Here is a 20,890-nt window from a genome sequence, read left to right on the forward strand (position 1 = left end):
CCCTGGAGCTGTGAAGCAATTGTGCTATCCACAATGCCACCGTGCTAGAATAGATAGGTGCTTGATGGCCAGCACAGACATGATGGGCTGAATAGCCTATTCTTGTACCGTAAAACTCTATGACTAATGTCCATCATGGCATACTGTTTATCTTACAGTTTTAATGTTGTCAAAACGTTTTACCTCGGGATGTCCAAAACTTTAGTGAGCTGAAAAAATTAAAATAAAATTCTTTAAATTATGATTTAGAGTACCCAATTATTTTTCCAATTAAGGGGCAATTTGGTGGGGCCAATCCACCTAGCCTGCACATCTTTTGGGTTGTGGGGGTGAAACCCACGCAGACACGGGGAGAATGTGCAAACTCCACACGGCAGTGACCCAGGGATCGGGATTCAAACCTGGATCCTCAGCTCCGTAGGCAGCAGTGCTAACCACTGTGCCACGCGCCGCCCGATTAAAATAAAATTCGGAATCACCTTATAACAATAGACAATTTCAAGCAATCATTTCGAGCCTTTTGTTAAGAGTCAATGGAGTCGAATTCTGGGAATACCTACAGCTCGTCGATTGCAGCTGAGCAAGGAAAGGTTCACCATTATTTTCTCAACGAGAATGAAATGTTAGCTTGTTGGTGATGCCTACTTCCTGATAGTTAATAATGATAGAAAAACATAGTGGCCTATGGCAATAGTGTGACAAGATTAAACAACAACATCCTTGATATATTAAATTACATTAACAAATACAGAATTATTATTCATTGGATGTGGTAATCCAGAGCTAGGCCAGCGTGTATAATGCCTATCCTTGATCACCCTTGAACTGAGTGGCTTGCCAGGCCATTTCAGAGGGCCTGGAGTCACATGTAGGTCACATGTAGGTAAAGATGAACATGAGTGAGCCAAATAGGTTTTTAATGACAATTAGAGTGTTGATTCCAGATTTTTATTTAATTCAAATTTCACCATATGCCGTGGCAGGAATAAAATATGAATCCCAAGAGCATTACCCTGGGACTTTCGATTACTAATCTAATGAAAACACCACTGTGTCACCCTCTTCCCACCCAGTGGGTGTGATTAAATAGAATAACGCGACTAAAGACCTGCACTGGCAGGATGGGCTGAATGGCTTACTTCTGTGCACTATTATTCTATGAATAATCAACAACTGCTGAGTGATTAATGTAATTTTAATCAAATGCAACAGCTCATTCTTCTACATTCAGTTTTCACAAGTAATTTTCTGTCATTAGATTGGAGGAAGGACCAGGATTTAACAGAGAACATACAGTGCAGAAGGAGGCCATTCGGCCCATTGAGTCTGCACCGACCCACTTAAGCCCTCACATCCACCCTATCCCCGTAACCCACTAACCCCTTTTTGGTCACTAAGGGCAATTTATCATGGTCAATCCACCTAACCCCTTGGACTTTGGGAGGAAACCGGAGCACCCGGAGGAAACCCACGCAGACACGGGGAGAACATGCAGACTCCGCACAGACAGTGACCCAGTGGGGAATTGAACCTGGGACCCTGGCGCTGTGAAGCCACAGTGCTAGCCACTTGTGCTACCGTGCTGCACATGCATAGTGTTTTGGTCTCTGGACATTGTCTCTTAAAAAGGATGGAACAAAAGTCTCTCAAATTCTAGCTGATCACTTTGTGCTAACATATCTATCACAAGAAAAGTTTAGAAATGTGCAGGTCGTGTCAAAGTCACCAGGGATATTCAGTCACAGGGTGAGTGAATGATGTTATTTTCTGGACTAATTTATTTCTGGCCAGGTTATGTTATGCCTCCCTGGGCAAATGCGCAGTCAATTCCAGCCCGACCCGTTCCGGGATCACAGCACAAGTGAATTAACCAATAATTCTTATAAAAATACCGGAAGGTTTTTGGTCCTTGGCTGTCCAATAATTACGGTCATAAAGTTTGTAGTTTTAAATACATTTACTGTGTACTTACGACTAAAACAAATGTGAAATTTGCAGTGATACTCATTGTGAATGTATTTACACTTGTCCCTGTGGAAACAGGTATTGAGGAAAGAGCAATCTCCCTGCTCTTGTCGGTGTGTTTATTGGTAATTCGCCTGAAGTGCAGTATCATGCAGAGCCTGTCCAGGTCGTGGGCCAGCATACACTCCAGCTTGGTGCCGTGGTCACAGAATTCCTGAACCTGGCCCTCCCACGAGACCAGGACTCCTCCACGATGGACGGCTCCTTCGCTATCGTTGTGCTCAACAGCTCCAGGATCTCCTGACTCATCCTCTTGCTCTGTTGGTTAAATGTCCTTTAACACCTGACCCTTCTGAACTGCCCCACCCTCTACCCACACACACAAGACAGACAAACACAGAGAGGAAGGAAAAGGGTGAAAAATAATAAGGATAAAAGTCAAAAGATAAAGGGCTGGATTCTCTGATTCTGGGGCTATGTCCCCATGTCGGCATGGGAATGGCGGCATTTTATGCGAGAACAAATGGCGTAAAATGGCGCAGATTCCAGCGGCCGGCGCCGTGCCAACGCAAATGGCGCCGATTCTCCGCACCTCGGAGAATCGCGCACTGGGGCATCATGGCGCGGTTGCTCCGATTCTCCGACCCGTCGCGGGGCTCGGAGAATCGGCCACCTTGTCTTTGTCTACAGCCCGTAATCACTTTCTTGTGGTTTCACAAATACAGTATTCACTACTTTTAGCCAGGAGGCGGGCCTGAGGATGTGCGGGACATGGGCTGGAGGCTGGCCCAGTCATGATATGCAGCCATGCAAATAATGATATACAGACAGGCACAGACAGGCAGCTAATGAACACAGAGAACAGGACATGACCAATGAGCAGGCAGGACACTCAGGGGTGGTAACTCACTATAAAAGGCACGAGGCACTCACACTCCACCTCTTTCCACTGGTGAACATCTGCAGAGTGAGTCAGGGTGTATGTACAGTATTATACCTCCAGCACGTGGCTAAGAGCTACTCTGGTTCAGTCAGATAGAGTAACCACACTTAGGTTAGCAGAGAGTCGAACTCATAGAGAACGGTGGTAACTGTGCTACTGGTTCAATAAATCAGATTGAACTAACTTCAAGGTCTGGAGTATCTTTTGGTTAAAACTGCATCCAGTTGCAGCCTGTGTTATCCCAGAGTACATTACACATCAGGCCCAGGAAGGGCTATGGTTGATTGATGGGGGAAAGGGGGGGAGGTGCCCTCCGACCAGGCTGATAGCATGGAATGTGAGAGGGCTGAATGTGTCAGCCAAGGGGGCCCGTGTGTTTGCACATTTGAAAAGCTTAAAGGCAGACGTGACAATGATACAGGAGACACACCTGAGGGTGGTGGATCAGACTCGGCTGGGGAAGGGGTGGGTAGGGCAGATATTCCATTCAGGGCTAGATTCCAAAGCAAGGAGGGGTGACGATTCTGATTAATAAGCGGGTGGTGCTCGAAGTGGGAAGTATACTGGTGGACTTGGGGGGAAGATATGTTATGGTGAGCAGGAAGTTGGAAGGGATGCCGGTGGTGCTGGTGAACATTTATGCGACAAATTGGGAAGGATTAGAGTTCATGAGTATTGGGGAAGATCCCTGATCTGGACTCGCATCGGCTGATTATGGGGGGACTTTAATACGGGTTTAGATCCAAGGCTGAACCGGTCGAGTTCGAAGACAGAAAAGGGGTCGGCGGCTGCGAAGGAACGAAGGGGGTTTATGGTACAGTTGGGGGGGATTAGATCATGGAGGTTTGGGTGGTCAAGAATGAAAGAGTACTCATTTTATCCCCATGTACACAAAGTGTACAGCCGAATTGACTTTTTCATTTTGGACAGGACGTTGTTGGTAGGGGTGGTGGACATTGAGTTTGCGGCGATAGTAGTGTCGGATCATGCCCTGCACTGGGTGGACTTATGGGTGAATAAGGGGAATGGAGGCAAGCGCCTGCACTGGAGGTTATATGTAGGGCTATTAGTGGAGGAGGAGGTGTGTGTGCGGGTGAGGGAGACCATCCTGAAGTATGTGGAGCTAAACGATATGGGGGAGATTTCGGCAGCTACTGTATGGGAGGCGTTGAAGGAAGTATATCTCAATACGGGCATACAGGGAGAAGGTGGAGCGGGCGGAGATGGATAGATGAGTGAGGGAGATTCTCCAGGTAGACAGGAGGTACTCGGAGGCCCCAGAGACGGTGTTGTTGAAAGAGTGGCAGAAGCTGCAGGTGGAGTTTGGGTTGCTATTTACAAGGAATGCGGTGGGGCAGTTGAGAAAGGCGGTGTATTAATATAGGGAGAAGGCTAGCAGGATGTTAGCACAACAGCTAAGGAAACGGGAGGTGGTGAGGGAGATTGGGAAAGTGAAGGACAGAGGGGGAATACGATCTTTGGATTTGGATTTTGTTTATTGTCACGTGTACCAAGGTACAGTGAAAAGTATTTTTCTGCGAGCAGCTCAACAGATCATTAAGTACATGAAAATAAAATAAAATAAAAGAAACTACATAATCGGGCAACACAAGGTACACAATGTAACTACATAACTTCAGCATCGGGGAAACATACAGGGGTGTAGTGTTAATGAGGTCAGTCCATAAGAGGGTCGTTTAGGAGTCTGGTAACAGCGGGGAAGAAGCTGTTTTTGAGTCTGTTCGTGCGTGTTCTCAGACTTTTGTATCTCCTGCACAATGGAAGAAGTTGGAAGAGTGGGTAAGCCGGGTGGGAAGCATCTTTGATTATGCTGCTCGCTTTCCCCAGGCAGCGGGGGGTGTAGATGGAGTCAATGGATGGGAGGAAGGTTCGTGTGATGGACTGGGCTGTGTTCACGACTCTCTGAAGTTTCTTGGGCCGAGCAGTTGCCATACCAGGCTGTGATGCAGCCCGATAGGATGCTTTCTATGTTGCATCTGTAAAAGTTGGTAAGAGTTAATGTGGACATGCCGAATTTCCTTTGTTTCCTGAGGAAGTATAGACGCTGTTGTGCTTTCTTGGTGGTAGCGTCAACATGGGTGGACCAGGATGGATTTTTGGAGATGTATACCCCTAGGAATTTGAAACTACTAACCATCTCTACCTCAACCCCGTTGATGCTGACAGGGGTGTGTGCAGTACTTTGCTTTCTGAAGTCAATGACCAGCTCTTTAGTTTTGCTGGCATTGAGGGAGAGATTGTTAGGTGGTGAACCTAATGGCTGCACCACTCCACTCGGTTCTCTATCTCTCTCCTGTATTCTGACTCGTCGTTGTTTGAGATCTGGCCCACTATGGTCATATCGTCAGCAAACTTGTAGATGGAGTTGGAACTAAATTTTGCCTCGCAGTCATGTGTGTACAGGGAGTAGAGTAGGGGGCAAAGCACGCAGCCTGCGGGGCCCCGGTATTGACGACTATTGTGGAGGAGATATTGTTGTTTATTCTTACTGACTGTGGTCTGTGGGTTCGAAAGTCGAGGATCCAGTTGCAGAGTGAGGAGCCAAGTCTTAGGTTTTGGAGCTTTGATATGAGCTTGGCTGGGAGTATGGTGCTGAAGGCGGAGCTGTAGTCAATAAATCTTGGACCTGGTGGGGGTCAACAGGGTGTTTAGGTACTTTTACAGCAGGTGACATGAGTCGGAACCCTCAGCCAGGGTAATGGGGATGGGGTGGTTTTTGGAGGGATTGGAGTTTCCGAGGGTGGAGGAAGAGCCCCAATTGGGTTGTTTGAAATGGTGGAGGGGCTGGAGGCGATGCAGTCGGGCAAGGCCCCGGGTCAGATGGGTACCCAGTGGAGTTTTATAAAGGTTTGCAGGAGTGCTGAAGCCCTGCTGGTAAGGGCGTTTAATGAGGCTAGGGGTGCTCCCTCCGACGATGTCACAGGCCTCAAATTCTCTCATCCTGAAGCGGGATAAGGACCCGGAACAATGCAGGTCGTACAGGTCAATCTCCCTTCTAAATGTAGATGCCAAGCTACTGGCCAAGATCTTGGCTTCAAGAATAGAGGATTGTGTGCAGGGGTGATAGAGTAGGACCAGACGGGGTTTGTGAAGGGGAGACATCTGGCGACGAACATTTGAAGGCTGCTAATGTGATTATGATGCCCTCCGAGGGAAGGGAGGTGGAGGTGGTGGTTGCCATGAATGCGGAAAAGGCCTTCGATCGGGTGGCGTGGGATTATTTGTGGGAGGTCCTGGGGCTGTTTGGGTTTGGGCAGTATTTTGTGGACTGGGTCCGGTTGCTGTACCGGAGCTGGTAGCGAGCGCGCGGACGAACCGAGTGAGCTCGGATTATTTTAGGCTGCACCGGGGGAAGAGGCAGGGACTCTCCCCACTGTTGTGTGCATTGGTCACAGAGACACTGCTGATGGCACTGAGAGCGTCAAAGGACTCGCAGGGGATAGTATGGGGGGGGGGGGGCGGTGGTTGGGGAACAGGGTCTCCCTATTTGTGGATGACCTACTTTTGTATATTTGCTGGGGAGCATTGGAGAGATTGTGGGAATCCTAGGGGAATTCGGCCGATTTTCGGGGTACAAATTGAATATGGGCAACAGCGAAGTCTTTGCGATTCAGGCGAGGGGACAAGAGAGGAGATTGAAGGGAATGCCGTTCAAGGTGATGGGAGGGAGCTTTCAGTATTTGGGTATCCAGGTGGTGAGGAAGTGGGAGCAGCTATACAAGTTGAATTTGGCTCGGTTGGTGGAGCAGATGAAGGGGGACTTCAGAAGGTGGGACATGCTCCCTTTGTCATTGGCGGGCGGGGTGCAGATGGCAAAGATGACGATTCTCCCGAGACTTTTGTTCATATTTCAGTGCATGCCTAGTTTTAACCCGAAGGCTTTCTTTTAAGAGGATGAATGCGGTGATCTCTGAGTTTGTGTGGGCGGGTAAAGAAGGTGCTGTTGGAGTGGGGTCGAGGGGAGTTGGGGGGGCTGGCCCTAGGAACTACTGTTTTGCAGCAAACATAGCAATGGTCAGGTAGTGGATAGTGGGGGAGGGGTCGGTGTGGGAGGCGTACTCATGTAGGGGCACAAGTTTAGGCAGCACGGTGGTGCAGTGGTTAGCACTGCAGTCTCACGGAGCCGAGGTCCCTTGTTCGATCCCGGCTCTGGGTCACTGTCCTTGTGGAGTTTGCACATTCTCCCCCTGTTTGCGTGGGTTTCGCCCCCACAATCCAAAAGATGTGCAGGGTAGGTGAATTGGCCACACTAAATTGCCCCTTAATTGGAAAAGTGAATTGGGAACTCTAAATTTATGAAAAAAAAAAAAAATGCTTGGACACAAGTTTAGGGGCACTGATAACGGCACCTCTACCGTTCTCGGCAGCTCGGTACTCCTCAAGCCCGGTGGTAGTGGCGGCCTTGAGGGTGTGGGGACTGTGGCAGAAGCACATGTGAGTGGATGGGACATCGGTATGGACACCTATTTGTGGCAACCACCGGTTTGCGCTGGGGTTGGATGGGGGGTTTCGGAGGTGGCAGCGAGCTGGGATCGAGTGGTTTGGGGACCTGTTTATTGACGGCAACTTTCCATGTTCGGAGGACTTGGAGGAGGAGTTTGAGCTGCCCAGGGTGAATGGGTTCCGCTATCTGCAGGTGAGGGACTTTCCACGGAGGCAGGTCTCGACCTTTCCGTACCTCCCGCCCCAGGGGGTACAGGACAAGGTAGTGTCGAAAACGGGAGTGGGGGAGGGGAAGGCCTCGGAAATTTATGAAGTGGTCATGGAATGGCAGGGAGCCCCGATAGGAGAAGTGAAGCGAAAATGGGAGGAAGAATTGGGCAAGGAGTTAGAGGCGGGGTTGTGGGAGGATGCCCTGAGTAGAGTCAACGTGTTCTCGTTGTGTGCCAGCGTTAGCCTGATACAATTCAAGGTGGTCCACAGGGCACATATGACTGTGGCTCGTATGTGCAGGTTCTTTGAAGGGGTGGAGGATAGGTGTGTGCAGTGTGCGGTAGGGCCCACAAATCATGTCCACATGTTTTGGGCATGTCCGAAGTTTGGGGGGTTTTGGCAGAGACTTTCTGAAGTCATGTCTACGGTATTGAAGGCACGGGTAGTTCTGAGTCCAGAGGTGGCGATTTGTGGTGTGTTGAAAGACCCGGGAGTCCAGGGGGCGAGAGAGGCAGATGTTTTGGCCTTTGCCTCCCTGGTAGCCCGGAGATGGCTCTTATTGATGTGGAGGGACTTGGAACCCCCAGAATCGGGGGTATGGGTTAGTGACATGGCTGGGTTTCTCAAGCTTGAGAATATCAAGTTCGCCCTGAGGGGATCAATGCTAGGATTCGCCTGGAGGTGGCAGCCGCTTATTGACTTCTTTGTTGAAAATTAAGCTGTCAACAGATATAAAGGGGGGGGGGGGGTCAGTTGGTGAAGGGAAAGAGGGAGGCATGGGTGGATGGTTATTGGGTGGGTGGGTGGTATTTGTCCTGTTGTTTTTTCCTCTTGAAAATTGTTAAAATTATATATGCCTCAATAAAATATTTTCAAAAGAAACTGAAAGGCACCGACCACTTTGTCTCAAAGTCACAGGTCCATTAAACACCCGTGGACCAATAATATAACAGCAGAAATAAATGAAATGCTACAGAAAGGACCATTACAGTTAAAACATCAAGACTATTAACCATACAGCCTAGTTGTTATAATTTAAAACGCTTAATTCAAATCCCATATTGTGAAACAAAAAATTAAATCTTTCCACCTCATTTGTGATACATATGTCAAAGATTCAAAATGGATAATTTTTTAATGTAAAATGAATATCAGGACAATTTTTGGTTTGAACAATTTACCAAATACAGATATTTGACTGAGCTCCACTGATCGAATCACGGACAGTTCAGCACAGCCGTCATCTGGTCACTAAAACCTGTGTTGCAGTAATCTGGTCACTGACAGTTCCTGTGTTGCAGTAATCTGGTCGCTGACAGTTCCTGTGTTGCAGTAATCTGGTTACTGACAGTTCCTGTGTTGCAGTAATCTGGTCACTGACCGTTCCTGTGTTGCAGTAATCTGGTCACTGACAGTTCCTGTGTTGCAGTAATCTGGTCACTGACAGTTCCTGTGTTGCAGCAATCTGGTCACTGACAGCTCCTGTGTTCCAGTAATCTGGTCACTGACAGTTCCGGTGTCGCAGTAATCTGGTTACTGACAGTTCCTGTGTTCCAGTAATCTGGTCACTGACAGTTCCTGTGTTGCAGTAATCTGGTCACTGACAGTTCCTGTGTTGCAGTAATCTGGTCACTGACAGCTCCTGTGTTGCAGTAATCTGGTCACTGACAGTTCCTGTGTTGCAGTAATCTGGTCACTGACAGCTCCTGTGTTCCAGAAATCTGGTCACTGACAGTTCCGGTGTCGCAGTAATCTGGTTACTGACAGTTCCTGTGTTTCAGTAATCTGGTCACTGACAGTTCCTGTGCTGCAGTAATCTGGTCACTGACAGTTCCTGTGCTGCAGTAATCTGGTCACTGACAGTTCCTGTGTTGCAGTAATCTGGTCACTGACAGTTCCTGTGTTGCAGTAATCTGGTCACTGACAGTTCCTGTGTTGCAGTAATCTGGTCACTGTCAGTTCCTGTGGATCAATAATCTGGTCACTGACAGTTCCCGTGCTGCAGTAATCTGGTGACCGACAGTTCCTGTGCTGCAGTAATCTGGTCACTGACAGATCTGGTGCTGCAGTAATATCGTCTGTGTGTTAACGGTATTGTCTGTTTGTCCTGTGTACCCTTTTAATGCCCATCCAGCTGCCTATTTTGATGGACATTTTTTGGGTTGGCTGCTGTGAAGTTACTGCGGTCTTCGGGATTTCTGTTTAAATTGGAGTCTTTTGGACACTGGGAAAAAAAACTCCTCTTTCACATGGCAGGTCCAAAATATCAATTTTCGGTCCCGTCGCAGAATCTGTGCTGTTGTTTGATAGACTTGGCAAGCAGCCAATTAGTACAGGTCGAAATTTCAATATTCTTCTGTTGGGGCCTGTGGTATGTGAAGCCTGTCAGAAACTTTCAGGGAAGAAGGTGGATCTTCTGGAGAACTGCCAACTTTTGTTCAGTTCTGTGAAGCTTACAGCAAGCAAGGACCCAGAGGTCTCTCTGTCTCCTTCTCGCTCTCTCTCTCGGTGCTGGACGATTTTAAGAAGCATTCTAGCCAACTCTGTGAAGACTTTCCTCCTTTAAGGAGCACAGACTGCCAACAGAACTGGGAAAGAGATCTTGAGTGTGAAAGTGCAAGTTTTCCCAAAGATCAGTAACCTTCGAATTGTGTGCATCATGGTCTGGGAAGAGCTGAAGAATTAAAGTTTAAAGTGGGGGCATTTGTAATAAAGCCGCCAGCATCTTGTTGTGGAATCAGGCACAGGAACTGCTAATCTCCAGGATCAGAGCTGTGTTGTTCTCACAGGGAGGTGAAAGCTCCATCTGGCGGTAGAAAGGCAGACATGCACCGACCTGAGCATCCTGTGGCAGGCGACAAGAACTGCACTGATTTGAACTTCCCAGACTTAGTTCCACCTGGTGGCTAAAGAGCGGAATCGCATGACCGAGAATTCTTAGATGAAGCATCATCTCGTGGTCGAAGGTCGGTATTGGGGCAACCAGAACCTCTCGGGTAAATTTATTTCCCGGAGGCTTCAACCCACAGTAGTGAAAACGCATCTCAGGCCTACCTCTTTAATCCCTATTTTATTCCTTGCCAACCCTTACCTTGTGTCTGTCTTCTGTGTGTCTGGGTAGGAGGTAGGACGGGGTCTTGGGATTTGGTAGTATGGTAAACGGTTATCCTGTTATTTCCTTATCTGTTCATCTTTTCTCCTTTTTATTAATAAATAATTTACTAATTTTTTACTGACAAATCTGGTGTCAGTAACTCATTGGAACAGTCAAACGTTAAGGATCTTCGGAAAGCACAAATTATTGGCTAATTTACTTATGTTGGGACTCTGGGGTCTGTATGGCTGGAATTGACTGTGCACTCACCCAGGGTGTCATAACATAAATTGGGGGTTCATCTGGGATTGGAAACATATGACAGTGAATTTAGGGGTACAGAGTAAATTAGATAGAGACACTACGTTTGTAATCATATAACAATATGGCTATGGAAGCTGCTAAGAAATTTCTCCAGGTGGGCTACGTATCTCTGAAAGTTTTGGAGGAGCTTTGCAAATACCCGCTGATCCAGTTGGCAAGGGAATTGAAACTGGTTGTACCAGATCGAGCTAAGAAGGCAGAGGTAATTGACGCGATTGCTCAACATTTAAATTTGAAGTCAATGCAGCTGAGGCCGGACCCACAGTCAGTAGAATTGGCTAAGAGCAGTTACAGCTGAAACAATTAGAAATGCAGCAAAAACAGTGAAAAATGGAAATGTAGCAACAACAGAGAAAAATGGAAATGTAGCAACAACAGAGAAAAATGGAAATGGAAATGAAGAGAGAGGAAAGAGAGAGAGCAAATGGAAGAAGAAGTTGCGATGGAAATGCAGATATGAACTAGATAGAAACTTCCAGCTTAAGGTATTGGAAAGGGGTGGGAAATTTCCAAAATGTGAAGGGGAGCTCAGTCCTAGAACAGAACTAAGTCTTGATATGTATAGGTTTATACAGTCTTTCCCAAAATTTGAAGAGAAAGAAGGAAAAACGTTCTTTCAGGCTTTCGAGAAAATAGCAACCTATTTGTAGTGGCCAAAAGATAAATGGATTTTACCTCTGCAGCGCAAGTTGACGGGGTGAGCACAGCAGGTTTATGCCGCCTTGTCAGAGCAGGACTCTCGGGATTATGACTCAGTGAAAAATGCTATTCTAGATGCATATGAGTTGGTTCCTGAAGCATATAGACACAAATTTCTGAATGCAGACACACCCGGGACAGACTTATGCAGAATTCGAGAGGATGAAGCAGAACTATTTTAAAAGATGGTTATGAGAATTGGGAGTTACGACTACCTATGAGGCTCTGAGGGAGGTAATCCTCTTAGAGGAGTTTCAGAATTCCTTACCTTCGATAATAAGAACCCATGTTGATGACCAGAAGGAACAAGCTGCTAGGCAAGCAGCAATTATGGCCGACGATTACGAGCTAATCTATAAATTAAAAAATTTGTTCCATCACCCCCATAATTTGGAAAGGATAGGAAGTGGGAGAGTGAGAAGACAGCAGGTAGCCAAGGTAAAGAATGGATAGCTGCGAATGCTCCGAGATCTCCACCCCAGTCCAGAAAAGAAGGTGCTGGGTTTGGAAGTGAGACTTGGGAGCCTAAATGTTATCATTGTAACAAGATGGGACATATTCGTTCAGCCTGTTGGAAGTTGCAAGGAAGGCCAATGGAAGTTGTGGAGGTTCAGAAGGAGGACTCTGAGAAGTAAGTGAAGGTGCAGACGGCAGCGTCTACTACACTTTGGAGACCCAAGATGAACAATGCTGTGACAGAAGTTGTAGAGATAGATGATAGATAACCGGTTTTGTGTCGAATGGAAACGCCACCCCATTTTCCTTGATAGAGGTAGCCAAACCTGTAACAATTTTAAGAGACCCAGGGGCTACTCAAACCCTTGTGCTGGAAATGGATTTGGTCTTTACTCTAGAGAGCTCAGTGAAAGCTGAGGTATTTGCGAATGGGATGGGTGGAAGTTGTATCCCAGTTTCATTGTATAAAGTTCAGTTAGAGTGTGATTTTGTGTCAGGTCCGGTAGTTGTTGGAGTGGTTAAGGAATTCCCTGTGGAAGGAATAGACTTAATTTTGGGAAACGATTTAGCGGGAGTGAAGGTTGTAGCCTCACTCATGATTACAGAGAGTCCAAAGGAAGTATTGCAATTCACCCCTGAAATGCTGACTGAAGGGCATGCGGGAGCGAGGAAAACTCATTGGGCAGTAGAGGACTTAGAGAAAGAGGTATTGATGATTATTGAGCATGTTTCAAGTGATCATGGTAGTGAACCAGGTCCTGAACATTTTCAGACCGACGGTGACCGTATGGCTGAGGAATTAGAGAAGAGTCTTGATTTTGACTTTGGTTCTGATTATGAGGTGCTGGTAAACAATTGTCGCAAGAATGTTGGTGAGGAGGAGTCAGACGAAGGTTTGACTTCGACCTTGGTCCTGGTTACGAAATGATGGTGAATAGTTGTTGTAAGAGTGATAGTAGGGAGGAAATGTCAGACAACAGTCTTGACTTTGATTTCGGGACTGACTATGATGTGATGATAGACAGTTGTTCATGAGTAGGTTCGTCACCAATTGAACTTGGATCACTGGCGAGCAATTCTTCCAGAGCTAGTCAAGGAGTTAGTAACCTGGCGGAGGCAGTTGAAGTAGACGTGCCAAAAAGTAGTTTGGTACCGTTTCTTGAGTTAAATCCATTGCTACTCCCTTCAGGTGAAAGAAGTTCCCAGAGCAGGCTTGTCCTGAAGGAAAGTATACCTACCTGACTGCACAGCATAATTTAGTCAGGATGAGGACCGTATGTACTGGGGAGTGATTCCAAGTGAGCGGCTGGTCGACCCACATCCTTTTGAAGGTTTACAGTATCTTTTCGAGGTAGCTGGCCGGCCCAGATATCGCCGAACTGTTAACTACTTGCGGTTAAGGAAACATTTCAAAACCCAGAACACAAGAGTTTTTTTGTCAGAGTCTCCATTGCAATCATGTGTTGTAAAGACGGTGTACATATTTCCTGGAGACAATAATGTCAGTGCAGGTATTTTTTCCCCCGTGTGTGTTAAAAGTCACATTGCCATTAATACTGAAGCCGGGCAGGGGATCGTATTGGGGCTAGATTAGACAGGTATTTGTGGGTGTTGTGTGTCTTACATACCTTGTAATGAAACGCTCATGCTTTGACATTTCATTCCTTTAGGTGGGAAGGTATGTCAGGATGTTGTCTCTGCGTTCCCTTTTAATGCCCGTCCTGCTGCATATTCTGAGAAACATTCTTCGGGTTGGCTGCTGCAAAGTTACTGCTGCCTTTGGGATTTCAGTTTAAATTGGAATCTTTGAACACGGGGAAAAAAAACTCCCCTTTCCGATGGGCTGGTCGGAAACATCCCCTTTAGGTCCTATGGCAGAATCTGTAATATCGTTTGAGAGATTTGGAAAGCAGCCAATCGGTGTAGGTGGAAGCTTTAATGTTCTCCTATTGGGGCCTGTGGTTGATGAATCCAGTCAGAAACTTTCAGGGAAGAAGCCGGATCTTCTAGAGAAGTGCCAACTTTTGTTCAGTTCTGTGAGGCAGCCAGTGAGCAAAGACCCTGAGGTCTCCATCTCTCCTTTTCCCACTCTCTCTGTGCTGGACGATTTTAAGAAGCATTCTAGCCAAATGTGTGAAGGCTTTCCTGTGATAAAGGAGCGCAGGCAGCCAACAGAACTGAGAAAGAGATCTTGAGTGTGAAAGTATAAGTTTTCCCAAAGATCAGTAACCATCCAATTGTATATGTCAGGGGCTGGGAAGAACTGAGGAATTAAGGTTTAAAGTGGGGGCATTTGTAAAAAAGCTGCCAGAGTCTTGTTGAGGAATCAGACATGGGAACTATTAATCTTCAGGACCAGACCTGTGTTGTTCTCACAGGGAGGTGAAAGCTCCATCTGGTGGTGGAAAGGCAGAAGTGTACCGACCTGAGCATCCCGTGTATGGCACCATCTGGTGGCCAGCGACAAGAACTGCACCGATCTGAACTCCCCAATTATAGCTCCACCTGGTGACTAAAGAGTGGCGTCGCACTGGCCAGGAATTCTTAGGTGAAACACAATCTCGTGGTCGAAGGTCAAAATTGCGCCAACCTGAACCTGTCAAGTAAATCTATTTCCCAGTGGCTGCAACCACTGTTGTGAAGACTCACCTCAGTAGTAGCCCTTTAATCCTTATATTTTTTATTCCTCGCCGACCCTTACCTTGTGTCTATCCTGTGCGTGTCTCGGTGGAGGGTGGGTCTGGGCCTTGGGGGTAGGTAGTCTGGGAATCGATTATCATGTTATTTCCTTATATATACATATTTTCTCCTTTTTATTAATAAACAGTTTGTTAATGTTTTACTTACAAATCTGGGGTATGTAACTCATTGGACCAGTCAAGGGTTAAAGATCTTCGAAAAATGCAAATTATTGGTTAATTCACTTATGTTGGGACTCTGAGGCCTGTGGGGCCGATATTGATATGCAGTTGCCCAGGGTGTCGTAACAACTGACAGTTGCTGTGTTGCAGTATTCTGGTCACTGACAGCCCTGTGTTTCCGTAATCTGATCACTGCCAGATCCTGTGCTGGAGTAATCTGGTAATTGGCAATGCTTGTGTTGCAGTCATCTAGTCAGAGAGAGTTCCTGTGCTGCAATAATCTGGTCACTGACAGTTTCTGTGTTGCAGTAATCTGGTCACTGACAGTTCCTGCGTAGCAGTAATCTGGTCACTGACAGTTCCTTGTTGCAGTAATCTGGTCACTGACAGTTCCTGCGTAGCAGTAATCTGGTCACTGACAGTTCCTGTGTTGCAATAATCTGGTCACTAATGTTGTATTCTCTATTCTGCTTTACCTGGATGTCTCGGATGCATAGTATTGAATAAAGAACGCAAAGCTTTGTTAACAAACAAAACCATACATTTATTACACTACTAACTAAGTATCATTCATATTCCTAAAGTCGAAGGTTATTGTATAAAACTATGCTATCTTTAATTTACAGAACTCTCAAGTATACAACTGCTCTCTATGCCTGATCCTCTTCCAGTTCTCCCTGAATTCGTAACTCCTAATCATCTAATCATTTTCTAATCCCAGAATCCCCAAAGTCACATGATATATATAACTGTTCTGTGGTTCCCTCTACTGGTAAGAAGCTTTATTATTAACTTGTTACCTCTTTACACCCCAGTCAATATACATGTCATTACATCCCCCTTTCTTTCAAAGATGTTTGGAGATTTCTACAAACACAGCGAGAGTAAGAAGCATTTTATGTTCTTTACATGTAATTGAGTACTGAATTGTACAGTAGTTAACAATTTTAAAAAACGTTTTACAATCCACAAATTGAGTCTGCACTGAGTCTTCACTCTGGTAGTGTTGAAGTACCAACAAGTCGTCAGCTCAAATCGATCAGGTGTTCGACAGGTTGAACCACTTTTGTTGTCTGACCTGGATTATTTTGCTGTGTTTGTGGTGTCGATTATGTGTGTCCTTTGCCTTAAAAAACGGTTAGCTTTTGGTCTTTGAGAAAATACGACCTCATTAAATTTGTTGGTATGATTTATTTTTTGTCTAAACAATTCCCTGTTCTTCCTGCCATTGGTGCCATTATGCTGTCTACACACACATTTGTCCTTTTTACCTCGATCTGTAGCTGTGTTTCACACATTGTCCTGCAGTCCCTTGCTCGGTTGCTATCTGGATTTATTTCCATCCTGTATGGTCTGTCAAATGTGACTGTGAGTTTCAACACTTTCTTGCTATTGAATTGGACTGTGCTGTTCAGTTGTCCTTCGGTTTTACTATTGTATATAGTCTGTAGTTCCGTAGTTTCTCTTTTTGTGCTCAAGAACTGTTCCTTCTGGATTGTTTCATTTCCAAACTTTTTAGTGTCACCAGTGTCCTTTGTAGTATCTGATGTTTTGCTGTACTTTATGATCTCAGGTTCCTGTGGATGATCTGACACATCATTGAACTTTGTGGCATCAGTCCCTCATGGATGATCTGATTTATCTTTGATCTCTTGATGCTCCTCTTCTGGAGTCAACTTCTCCAAGATGTAATTTTCTTGTAGGCTGTTCACGATTGATGTGCTCTCAATTGATCCATTCATTGTTGTACTGTAATTGTCATGTTCTTTTGTACAGTCCAGCTGAGATTTGTCAGTCTCGCTTTTGTCCTGCTCAGCTTTTATGCTACTTCTGATCACTTTGTCATTATTCGCAAATACAGTGAATAGACCTTCATAGTCTTCTTTTTGTTGATCAAATAAAGTATATAGACCTTTATAGTCTTCTTCTTTCATTGCTCTCTCTCTGGAGTCTTTCAGTGCTTCCATTATGGAGTCTTCCAGTGCTCTTCTTGTGGAGTCTTTTTCTTCAGGTTGTTCATTTGTCAGGTTACTGCTCTCCGATGTAGCAACGGTATGCAATTCCATCAATGTATTGGATTCATCTACCATTAGTAGAGTGCTATTTAGATCTTCAATCTTGTTACTATCAGAATAATCATCAAAACTTAATATTTCTGCCATATCTGAGTAATATTCTTCAATGTAGGATTTATTTTCTTTAGTTTTAGATTTGTTAGCATTGTCTTCTTGTTGCATGCTGCAAACATTTTGTTCCATGGTGCTGCAAAAGTCTTCTTCAGCTGTTTGTTCAAATTCAGGCAACATTCTGCCTCGGGTTAAAAAACTTCCGTTCTGTGCCTTTAAAACTTGCTTGTTTGATTTCCAGGCAGTTTTTTTTAAAAGTGGGCAAGTCCACAAGTTCTGACATCATCACGTCCATCACATCATGCGCAAACTTGCATTGCGCATGCGCAAATCGATCCCCGTCCAGAACGCGGTCTTTTTTCAAGTGCGCACGCGCAATCTCCTGCACATGCGCGGAACGGTATTCTTCCGGATCGTGTCGTTTTTCAATGTGCTCATGTGCGAACTGGTCCCGCACATGCGCAGAGCATTCAAATTCTGAATCGTGCGTTTTTTCCTTGAACGATGCATGTCGGAAATGTCCGACTTCTGAAGTGAGCATTTTTTTCGGGTGCGCTTGCGCAGAGCGGTCTTTTTCAGCGCGATGAAGTTGTAACTGCGCCATCGCTTTCATGGAGGCAAAATTGTTTTTACTTTGATTCAAAGTTTCGGCACTTCTATTTTTAGATTCTTTAGTCGCACGGGACATTTTAATTGAATCTTTCAGCCTTATTGTTTGTTGTTTTTGCAGTCTTTTATTGGGCTTTTCATTTCTTTTAAGCTCACAATAATGATCAAATATTTTTAAGGACCACTTCAAAGTTATTTTTTCCAGCTTCATTCTCAAAGTAGAATGAGTTATACACTTCTAGAGCCTGTTGTCATGCCAGTAGTAGCAATACAGCAGTTTTTCCACTTAGCACTGGCAGTTTGGAGGTTGGAGGTTGAGAGATACAGTTCAAACTCTTGTTTGAATATTTTCCAATTCACATCTACATTACCTGATATGCTGAATGCCTTTGGAAACTGCAGACCTTCCATGACTCTTTGGTCAAGTATTTCTGGGGCAGCACGGTAGCACAAGTGGATAGCATTGTGGCTTCACAGCGCCAGGGTCCCAGGTTCGATTCCCTGCTGGGTCACTGTCTGTGCGGAGTCTGCACATTCTCCCCGTGTCTGCGTGGGTTTCCTCCGGGTGCTCCGGTTTCCTCCCACAGTCCAAAGATGTGCAGGTTAGGTGGATTGGCCATGATAAATTGCCCTTCGTGACCAAAAAGGTTAGGAGGGGTTACGGGGATAGGGTGAGGGCTTAAGTGGGTCAGTGCAGACTCGATGGGCCGAATGGCCTCCTTCTGCACTGTATGTTCTTTCTGTGATGTTTGTGGTTGTTGCTGGAGCCTTATTGTTGCTACTGGAGTCTGGTTGAGATTTTTCTTTGCATGTTTTTTTTTTCGAATGGAGACTTTCTTTCTCTCTAAACCTGACTAAACTACTCTAAGATCAGTCCTGTTACCATGTGGTAACATGGTATATTAAAATTTAAAGCTGTCTTCTGGTGGCGGCTATGAGGGAGTAAGTCGCGCATTTGGTGGCTCCCGCTCTGGCGGACTTTTGGTCCTTTCCCCCTGACTTTTTTGCGTTTTTGAGCGCTGGCTTTGATGGCGAAGTCAATTTGGCACTGGTTCCACACATTGGTGTATGGACGAAGAACCCCGAGGGATCGAAAAGGGAGAAATAAGAAGACAAGCAAGGGCTGGGTGGACACTGTGGCAGAAGGCAATATGGCTGATGTTCGGACCCCTGCTGTGACAGCCCAACCATCAATGGAGGAGTTGATGAAGGTCATTCAAGAGGGCTTTGGTAGGCAGAAATGGGACTGTCTTGATCCGATAAATGAGTCGATCAATCGGCTGGAGCGCAGGCTGGATGGCCAGGATCGGACGATTCAGAGGCTGGAGAAAGCGCAGGCGGACCAGGAGGAGCACCAAACGGTGGTTCAGCTGGAGGTGGGGATGCTGAAGGATCAACAAAAAAGGCTGCTGGAGAAGGTAGAAGACCTGGAGAATAGAGCTCGCCGGCAGAACTTAAGAACTGTCGGTCTCCCGGAGGGGGCTGATGCTGGCGCGTTTGTGGCGTGTATGTTTCAGAAGCTTCTGGGGGAGGGGCTTTTCCCCGACCGTTTGAGGTAGACAGGGCGTACAGAGCGCTGGTGAGGAAGCTGCGGCCGGAGGACCCTCCAAGGGCGATAGTGGTCTGGTTCCACAGGTTTTTGGACAAGAAGTGTGTTCTCCAATGGACCAAGCGCACGAGGAGCTGCAAATGGGACAACAGCATGTGGGGGACTTCTTGGTGCCGGAGGCGAGGGACACCAGGCTAGCTGGCTGAGCTAGTCTACGGAAGCAAAGTGGGGGTTGTGTATATGATTAATCTATGGCAGGGGTTAGGGTTGTTGCTGGGGGTGGGTGGCGAGGGGGGAGTTACTCTGCTGTTGAGGGAGGGACTTAGGTTTTGGGACAGAGAGGAGGTTGGTGGTGGGGGCTGCCAGGAGGAGGGCCGATGGAGGCGCAGCGCATGGGCTGGTGGTGGGCCCAGGAAAGGGGATGGCTGATCGGCGGAGGGGGTGGGGGCACGGTGCCCCCCAATAGGCTTATCACCTGGAATGTTAGAGGGTTGAATGGGCCGGTCGAGATGGCATGTGTGTTAACGCATCTGAGGGCTCTGAAGGCAGACGCGGCAATGTTGCAGGAGACACACCTGCAAGTGGCGGATCAAGTTAGGCTAAGGAAGGGTTGGGTCAGTCAGGTCTTTCATTCGGGGCTGGACACCAAGACTAGAGGGGTTGCGATTTTGATCAACAAGCGGGTGCAATTTCAGGTGGGCAGCATAGTCTCGGACGGGGGGTCCATTATGTCATGGTTAGCGGTAAGCTGGAGGGGAGGAATGTGGTCTTGGTTAATGTGTATGCGCCAAATTGGGATGACGTGGAATTTATAAAGAGGCTGCTGGGGAAGATACCTGACCTGGACTCGCACAAGCTGCTTATGGGAGGGGATTTTAATACCGTCATCGACCCCGGCCTGGACTGGTCGTGTTCAAAAACGGGGAGGGTGCCAGCAATGGCAAAGGAACTGATAGGGTTCATTGAGCAGATGGGGGGGGGGGGGGTCGACCCATGGAGGTTTAGGCAGCCAATGGGGAAGGAGTTTTCTTTCTATCCGCATGTTCACAAGCTTTATCCCCGGATAGACTTTTTCATTTTGAGCAGGGATTTACTAGCAGGGGTGGTGGATACGGGGTATTTGGCCATCGCTATTTCGGATCATGCCCCACACTGGGTGGAACTGCAGGTTAGTGAGGAGAACTTCCAGCGCCCGCAATGGAGGTTGGATGTGGGGTTGTTGGCGGATGAGGCAGTGTGCAAGAGGCTGAGGGAGTGCATGCAGAATTACTTGCAGGCTAATGACACGGGGGAAGTCTCAGCAGCGGTGGTCTGGGAGGCGCTGAAGGCAGTGATGAGAGGGGAGCAGATTTTGATCTGGGCTCATAGGGACAGGAATGATAGGGCAGAAACGGACCGACTGGTTAAGGAGATCTTACAGATAGACAGGAGGTATGCGGTGACCCCAGGGGTGGAGTTCTTAAAGGAACGTCGGAAGCTGCAGGCTGAGTTCAGGTAAGGCAGTGGAGCAGCTTAGAAAGGCGAGGGGGGCGTTTTCTGAACATGGGGAGAAGGTCAGCAGAATGCTTGCACAGCAGCTTAGGAAGCGAT

The 20,890-nt window shown here is 46.7% G+C and overlaps 1 protein-coding gene across 9 annotated transcripts in view; it reads left to right on the forward strand.

Annotated features, from left to right (window-relative positions):
* The window catches only part of LOC140396419 (chemokine-like protein TAFA-2), a 373,625-nt gene that overhangs the window by 43,816 nt on the left and 308,919 nt on the right, over window positions 1-20,890 (forward strand). The window contains exon 1 of one of the 9 annotated variants that reach the window (XR_011936525.1): window positions 15,639-15,788. The exons of the other annotated variants lie outside the window; for them this stretch is intronic. The gene's annotated coding sequence lies outside the window, so the exon portion shown is untranslated. Of the gene's footprint in view, window positions 1-15,638; window positions 15,789-20,890 lie in introns of those variants that run through there. 9 annotated transcript variants of the gene reach the window in all.

The sequence above is a fragment of the Scyliorhinus torazame genome, chromosome 19 (genome assembly GCF_047496885.1).
Source record: "Scyliorhinus torazame isolate Kashiwa2021f chromosome 19, sScyTor2.1, whole genome shotgun sequence".
NCBI lineage: Eukaryota > Metazoa > Chordata > Chondrichthyes > Carcharhiniformes > Scyliorhinidae > Scyliorhinus > Scyliorhinus torazame.